The sequence below is a fragment of the Arvicola amphibius genome, chromosome 15 (genome assembly GCF_903992535.2).
Source record: "Arvicola amphibius chromosome 15, mArvAmp1.2, whole genome shotgun sequence".
NCBI classification, from domain to species: domain Eukaryota; kingdom Metazoa; phylum Chordata; class Mammalia; order Rodentia; family Cricetidae; genus Arvicola; species Arvicola amphibius.
In genome coordinates this window covers 19,204,927-19,213,621 of record NC_052061.1, presented here as the reverse complement: position 1 = coordinate 19,213,621, position 8,695 = coordinate 19,204,927, and the positions used below count along the sequence as shown (strand labels likewise).

Below are 8,695 nucleotides of genomic sequence, written 5' to 3'. Positions count from 1 at the left end.
TAGTTCATTTAAGAATGTAATGTATAATTAGGAAATATAGGTTGTTAATGGATAATCATCAATAATAGTCAAGCTTGTAGTCATGTTAGTTAGATTTTCTAGATGTGCATAGATATATTTCAGATAGGCATTCTTCATATCTTTCAAGGACTGCAGAATATGGCATTTAATGTTTTAATAACTTAGGGTTTTTCATGACAATGAGACACGTCTGCTCCTGGCAGTACCAATCTACTTCAAGAGAAAGATGGGCATCAAAGAGGCTCCTTATGGAGTTTGATGGCTATTTGGGCAAGAAACTGCTCTTGCCTGGACTGTTGCATAAACTGGACACAAAGAACCCGCAGAAAGAGGACTGCTGAACTTGCCTATAGGTGAGATGGTCTTTCTGGGTTCCTGATTCATTAAAGAGTCTGCGAGACGTTCTGCAGGACACAGCAGAAAGTGACTAAACTGTCTTTGGAATTTCCTGCTTCATGGAAATGTCTGCTGGATACTTATGGGCCTGTAGGCTGAAGATGGATGCCACAACGGTACAGAGGAACTTTGGGTGACTGTCCAGGCAGCGAATTGTCTCTGTCATTTCTAGAGGTTGACAGTTGCATATTTCTTGTTTACTTAGGTAATATTATATCCTTCTGGAGTCTTTGATGGAGTTGAAGAATAAATAGATAGTTATAGCTTTCCTTTGTTATGATAAAAGATAAAATATATTTAAATATTGTAACTGTAATTCTTGCTTGATAACTCTTTTGTTACATGTAATTTTACTATGTTAAAGTTAAAACCTTTCTTTTTTGTTTAAACAGAAAAAGGGGAAATGATGGAGGAGTGTCTATGTGTTACTTTCATTATTAATAAAGAACTGCCTTGGCCCTTTAAGAGACAGAAAATTAGGTAGGCGGAATAGACAGAACAGAATTCTGGGAAAGAGTTGGGGGAGACGCTTCAGGCATTCGCCATAGTGAGTCTCCATGCTTCTCCTCTCCGAGATGGACGCAGGTTAAGATCTCTCCTGGTAAGCCACACCTCGTGGTGCTACACAGATTACTAAATATGGGTTAAAGGAAGATGTGAGAATTAGCCAATAAGAGGCTGAAACTATGGGCCAGGCAGTGTTTTAAAAGAATACAGTTTCCGTGTAATTATTTCGGGTGTAAAGCTAGCCAGTGGCCGGGTGGTGGGACACAGCCTGCTGCTCCTTCTACAGAGAGGCTGAAAATAACGGGCTAGGCAGTGTTTAAAAGAATACAGTTTCCGTGTAATTATTTTGGGGCATAGGGCAGCGGGAAGCCAGCCCACAGCTCCACACTACATGGGTTTTCTGAATGGGCATGAGGTGACCTCGAATGCAGTCTATGGTGCTGGGTTCATATCCTGGGCTGCACCTCTTGCTACTAAAAACCATTCTTGGCTGGGCAGGTGGTGCACACCCAAAAAATCTAGGTATAAGATAGAGGTTGGAAGATCAGGAGTTCAAGGTCACCCTTGGTTATATGGGCAAATTCAAGGTCAGTAAAAACCATTTTTCCTAAAACAAGTGCTTAAACTCCTGAGAAAGGGGCTGGGGGGTTTGCAGTTCAGTTGGTTGAATGTCTTCCTAGCACGCACAGATCACAGTGCACATAAACCAGGACTAATCAATAATCCCAGCATTTAGGAGGTAAAAGCAGGAGGAAACAAGAGATTGTCTCAAACCAAACCAAAACACACACCCATACACCTTGCACACATTCATGCACCATCATCATATACAACACCTCACAGTATATGCGCGCGGCACACACACCACACACACCACACCAACACACCACCACAGTCATGACAAGCTCAATAGAGGCCTCAGTCTCAATAGTTTACCCTAAGACAATACATGGTTCACAGAAAGACCACAAACTGAGATTACCACAGGCACCACTCATGAACAAACCATCCAAGGAAATTCCTAAAGTTCCAACTGTTGTAGACAGAATCACCCATTGCTTTCCACCAGGACACCCTCGACAAATGTTAGCCAATCAGGGGTCCTGAACCTTTATTAGAAAACCCTCACCCGTGCTGGAGTGATGGCTCAGTGGTTAAGAGGCATTGCTGCTCTTCCAAAGGTTCTGAGTTCAATTTCTGGCAACCAATAATGGCTCACAACCATCTGTGTATTGAGGTATGGTGCCCTCTTCTGGTCTGCAGCCAGAATATTGTATACATAATAAGTAAATTAATAAATATTTTTTAAAAAGAAAAGAAACCCTCACCCCTACCCTTTGCTATTTAAAAAACCCAACCCCAACTGAGCTTGAGGCTCTCGGATCACGCCAATACATTGGACTACACAGAGTTGCGAACCTGTGTAAGAATAAAGGCTCTTTGCTTTTACATACAGGACTCAGTTGTAATCTTGGCAAAGGCAACCATAAGAGAAAGAGCTATTCTAGGGCAGGGGCAAGAGAGTCGAAGGTTCTGGAAACAATCTACTATGTCAGAAAAGTAAGAATGAATACAAAGAGCTGGGCAGTGGTGCACATATCTTTAATCCAGCAATTGGGAGTCAGAGGCAGGTGGATCTCTGAGTTTAAGGCCAGCATGTCTACAGAGCAAGTTCAGGACAGTCAGGGATACACAGAGAAACCCGTTTTGAAAAAACCAAAGAAGGAGGAGGAGGAAGAGGAGGAGGAGGAGGAGGAGGAGGAGGAGGAGGGAGAGGAGGAGGAAGAGGAAGAGGAAGAGGAAGAGAAGAAGAAGAAGAAGAAGACGAAGAAGAAGAAAGAAGAAGAAGAAAGAAGAAGAAGAAAGAAGAAGAAGAAGAAGAAGAAGAAGAAAGAAGAAGAAAGAAGAAGAAAGAAGAAGAAGAAGAGAGCTGAGATGCTCTGGAAGGATGGGGCTTGTAAGGGCTCTCACTGGTCAAGCATTAAAAATCATGAGAGTGAAACAGAGCATAGCTATAACAGAAAATGAAAACACTTAAGAGCAACCAGGAGGTGTGATGTAGGAGAGTTTTCTATCTATCTGTTAATTTCATTGGTTAATAAAGAAACTTCCTTGGCCTTTTGATAGAACAGAAAAATAGGTAGGTGGAGTAAACAGAACAGGATGCTGGGTAGAAGGCATTGAGTCAGCGCCTTGGCTCTCCTCTCCGAGATGGATGCCGTTAGACTCGTCCTGGTAAGCCACCGTCAAGTGGCAATACAGACTATTAGAAAGGGTTAGATAATCTGTAAGAGCTAGCCAATAAGAGGTTATAACTAATGGGCCAGGCTAGTGTTTAAATGAATACAATTTTGTGTGTTTTATTTTCGGTGTAAAGCTAGCCGTGCGGAATCCGATGGGACGAAAAGCAGGCCTGCTCACCTCCCACACTACAAAAATGGAAAAGCAGGCCTTCTCGCTCTCACTACTACAGAGGTGTGGCACTCACCTTTGATTCCCAGCACTCAGGACGCAGAGACAGACAATCTCTTGAGTTCTGCACTTAGCTTGGTCTACAGAGAGAGTTCCAAGACGACTAGGGGCTACACAGGGAGAGTCTGTTTATAAATAAATAAAAGAGAGCACTAGAGGAAGATACCCAATATCTGCGTCTAGTCTCTGCCTGGTGTGTGCAAACCACCTGCACAGCAAGCCCCTTCCCCTACATAAACACTGTCCTGGTCTCCATTCTGAGGGCATACATCTTTAGAGTATACAAACTGATTTTTTTCTATCCAATGTCTCTCCACCAGCATGTTGTTCCTTTATCATTAGTATTTAGAAATTCAAAGTTAATAAAAGCTTTATGCAATCTATTTCTGTGGGTCTTTATCATCCCTTTCTGTTTATTTAACTTATCTTTTAGAGCTTGATATGATCTTCCTTAACTGCCTCCCTATAGGATTGTAGGGTATACCTGTAATATGCTTTATATTATAATAAGCAAAAGCTGTTTCATTTTATTAGAGACATATGCTGGAGCATTGCCTGTTTTTATTTGTACAGGTATACCCATTGATGGCCATAATTCTAGTAAGTGTGTAATTACTGAATCAGCCTGTTAAGTATTTTCCACTGACTAATAATCCAATCAATTAGATCAGACCAAATTAGAAAAGGCTCAGGTTTATGGACACCAACACTACCTGGTGGCTCCAGGAAAAAACATAGAGAGGGGGAAAGGAGAACTGGAATGACCACTGGAGAGGAAAAGGGGAGACCATGGTTGTTCTCTGGGGGTCAGTTTAGATAGCCTGTGGGAGGGGGTCACTGTTTGGCGGGCTTTCTCAGAGGTAGAGTTTGGACTCAAGTAACTCCCAGGAGTTGGACATGGAACTTTCCACCCTACATTCCAAAATGGTTGCCAGGGGGCCTGGGTTGAAGCCCCCAAGTAAGCATTCCAGACTCTTTGTATAAAGGAGTGTCAGGAAGCTAAGGCGACACTTCCAACCAAATAGCCCTTTTCCAAACTCAAAGCAGTCAGTCATTAAAATCTGAATAGGTGTCAATGTTGTATTGTACATACTTTTAGTTACCAAATTTACAAAATGGAACTCATCTATCTGCCAGATTCCATTCCTTGAGTATCCTTTGGGTTACTTCCTGTAGGAAGTGGTGTTTGGTTGAATATAAGAACAAGTAGGACATTTTGTTATAATTTTTTTTAGCAGTGCCTCCTTGGGTTTTATTCAGTAGGTAGTTACAGTAGTGTTTCTTCTGCTAGCTTGTGTATTGGAGCCTAGGGTGGCTCTTTGCAAAGCTCAGGTGCAAGCTGAGGAAGCCAGGCAGTTCAGGGGGTCACGTCCTCCTTCTCAGGCCTCGGTCTGAGCTCTCAATGCTGGCTTCCTGGCATGATAGGAACACTATCAGAGAACCACCTAACAGGACTCATGTGAGCACCCCCCATCCCCCACCCCCAAACCCTAACAGGCTTTTATACCAGGACCACTGGTTTGGAAACATGGGGGTGTCAGGAAAGGGCAGGAAGCGGGATCCTGGCAAGCCAACCTGTATGTCTAGATGCCTAGAGAACCCACAAGTGTGGAAGAAACTGCACTGCAGGTCCTTCCCCCAAAGGCTGCAAGCAGAAGCCAAGTGCAGCCCTTGTCACCCCCACCCACTCCTGCAAGTCTCTAGATAATGATCTAAGAAAATAGGCGCTTAGTTCTAATTAGAGGACCATTTGGGGACTACACCATTTACATGGGTTTTCTGCCAGGCAGCAGCAGGTGTATTACGGGGCACTTCCAGATCGTCACTGCTTGTCACGCCCACCCTTCAGATACTAGCAGAGAGAGCTGAGGACCAGACTCTCCCGAGGACCCCTACTGCATGCACAGTGTCCCAAGCAGTGGCTTTGATGTGACTATCGTTCTTGGCATAATTAGGTAAAGGGCAAGCTCAGCCCTTGCCTGCCAGGCTTGGGGTACACTGAGCCTTGTAACTGCCAGTCACACAAGTGCCAGGACAGTGAGCAGCTGAGTAGCAAGGACAAGGCTTGGCTCCATCACAGCTCCGGGATGAACTGAGACCAGTTGATGTTGTCAGAGCCCCAGAGGGTCCTCTTCCAGGCCAGGGAAGCTGATCCGTCTAGAAGAATCTTGCTGAGGCTCTCATTCATTGTGTCCAAGACCAAGCCTTCTGTGAGGCGAGAACGGTTGGCTGAAAAGCTGGGGACCTGTGGCTCGGGAGCCTGGCTTGGGGGACCTCGAGATGTGGAGGCAGAGAACTGCTGAAGGGGTCAGAGGCAAGGTCAAAGGGTTCTGAGTTGAGGAGCTCCTGGGGTGGGTGCGTCAAAAAGGGGAACACTTTTCAGAGGTGTGGTATGCAGCTGCATCAGCCCCCAGGGAGTCAGGCAAGGGGCCAAAGGCACCCTAGGGGGTTCGTACTTGGCTGAAAATCTAACCCCCCAACTTTGGCTGGAGCTGTAAGCCTCCAGGACCTAGGGATTCTGGAGAGTACAGACTTGTTAAGAGAGGAAGACATGGGCAATGTCTCCTTGACGGGGGGTCTTGGAAAGGTCCTCCCTCCTCCTGAGAGCAGTGGACCTGGGATGCAGGCTCTGATGACTCTGCCAGGAGTAGGGGCTCCATGGCCGGCTGTTGTAATGTGCTGGGGTCCTCTGAGAAGTAGTTCAGGCTCATCCAGGACAGGGTGGCCGAAGGTGTTGTTTCTTCCGAGACCAGCTTGCCTCCCTCTTCTCTCTTCACTTAGCTACCAGCATTTCTGAGACACCACGGGCTGAGACTTGAGCCCACGATAGGACTTCTTGGGCTCTGGGGGTGGGAGAACAGAGACAGGAAGAATCTTCTCAGGAATTGGACAGTTCTTCTTTCAGTGACACACGGAGACAGACAATTTTTTCAAGGGGAGGGCTCTCCACTTTGACAGGCCTCTCTAAGTGTGTCAAGTCCTTCCCAGGCTGGATTTCTTCCTCCTTAATGGACTGAATAGGAAGCAAAGGCAATAGCCCTTCTTCAAGCGGGGTTTCTCCTCATTCTCTGGTCTGGTAGCAGGAAGTGGCCTATCCCTTCATTGACTAGCAGTCCCTTGGGTTGCAATTCGAACTCGCTTGCTATGACGGGCAAGCTCTGAGCTCTTAAGTGAAATTGCCAGAGGCAATGGCATCTTCACCAAGGGCGTAACCAGCAGAGACTGGTTCACTGGTGAACTGTATGTGCACAGGTATGAGCTGACCCATGGGAGGAGTGACTTATCTTCTGTCCTGCGCCCAGTTGGAGTTCAGTTTTTGATGGTCACATTTCTACGGAGCTCAGGATTGGGTCGTTTCTGCTGCTGTGATTCCAGTTCTCAGGCGATTGTGGGAGGACCCTGGTTCCAGTGGCTTTAACACTTGGACCAACGTCAAGTAGTGATTGAATGGTCCAGAAAGAGACCTTATCATAGTAGATCTCTCCCCCCACAAGCATGTCATGTAGAGAATGCTTCTTCCAGCCTGCTTGGTGATGGGCTTAAAATAGGGTAAGTGGTCCTCAATCCAAGTATAGAATCCTTCCAGGTTGTACGCTTTCTCTCAGTTCTGTTGATGGCAAATTGTATCATGGTCATGGAAGAGTAGGGTGAACTCTTCAGACAGATTCTGCAAGATTGGATGCTCCCGAGGGCTCCTCAACCCTTAACCTGATTCTGCTCCAGGTGACAAATTCTCCTTCTCTTCCATCTCCCTGCTTGATGTGCGGGAGCCCCAGCCTGTCAGAAAACCCATCTTCCCAAGCCTGCAGCCTGCAGCTTGGCCACTAGACACTTTCCTCTGTCTTCGCCTTGGAAGGGCCCCAGGTGGCTTGGGAACAGGCACACCCTTAGCTGCTGCTTTTGGTCCCAGCATCTCCGTGATCACTTCTGTCCCCTAAACTCATTGCTGGTTTGGGCTTGAGGCTAGGGACAAGGAGAGTGAGACAAGGTCCCCCCAGAGCTGATGAGGATAAACCTGTTGGGTCCACTGCTGCCGGCTTCTCTTTTCCCTTTGGCAGTTAGTGCTGTGATGGCGCTGGATGCCGGCATTGTTGGGGATGGCCACCACTTGTGTGCTGGTGCAGTGGGTGCTTGATAAGCTTGATTCCCAGCTGCGAAAACTTAGAGGAACTGGACTCTGCCACCTCCTGGGAGGCCTGCTGTGCTTGAGTAGGCTCCTGCTGGGCAGGGGGTCTCTTTGCTTCTTCCTCTGATATTTCTCATTTTGAACAGGAAGGGGCAGCCTCCAACTTTTGAGAATCCGTGGCCACTGGGGGCTGGTTCTCATCATGAAGCTCTCACTCTCCATTGAGAATCACAAGCATTGACCCTCACATGCCGTGTGCGCTCCATGTGGGGATGAGGACAGGCCCAGGCAGCAGGTCCAGAGGGACTGCCAGGTGGGAGCCCCGGGGCTGGGGTTGGGGGAGCCTGGGCCTGTTATAGTTTTCTGGCTTGTTACAAAGTGATGCAAAAGTCTCTTTTTAAACCTTTGCTATTGACCTATTTTTTTAAATAAACTTCCAAGGTCTTCAGCACATTTACAATCAATAATTGATTGCTTTATGCATCACCTTGTTCTAGAGGCCCTGGCAGACCCATATGGGATCAGATGTGAGGACAGTGTATAATTCTAACTATTGGACAGAATCAAAAGGGCTTTGATTCACTTTACTTAATTTTCTAAATTATAACCTGTCTTTCCTGATTTATTTGCATCAGTATAGAATGTAGGGAACTCCAATTAATTGGTGTGTCCTGTACACTGCAAGGAAGGATCCAGTTAGTTCTCTTATAAGTTGAATTCTCTTGTTTTTAGGATAGTTGTCAATCTCTCCCAAAAAATTACCACAAGCTCTTTGTCAGGGTTCACTTTCTTTCCATAATTTGTCAATTCCATCATTATTAAAAGGTAATACAATTTCTGCTCTATATAATTTTGCTAATTGACAAAGTCTCAATTTTCCTTTTAGAATAACTAAGACCTTTTCCACAGGTGTTTTTAATTTTTTACTCAGTTATATGGTTAAAATGATCCATTCTAAACTATTATTTTCCCTCTGCATTAAAACTTCTGTAAGGGAATGTTGGAGGGTAATATGACCAGAACGCAGTTAGGCTTTGGATCCACACGATCCACATGTGCCTTCTGTAATTTATCTCTACCAAAGCCAATTCTCTTTCAGATTTGGCTGAATGTTCCTTGGAACTATTTAAGTCCTTGCCACAACCCAAGGTTTTGTTTAAATTAATCAGTGCA

General features: G+C 45.6%; 1 pseudogene; it reads right to left on the bottom strand.

Moving 5' to 3' along the window:
* Positions 1-5,470: 5,470 nt before the first annotated feature.
* On the bottom strand, positions 5,471-7,723 carry LOC119802283 (annotated as a pseudogene).
* Between the last annotated feature and the right edge of the window lie 972 nt (positions 7,724-8,695).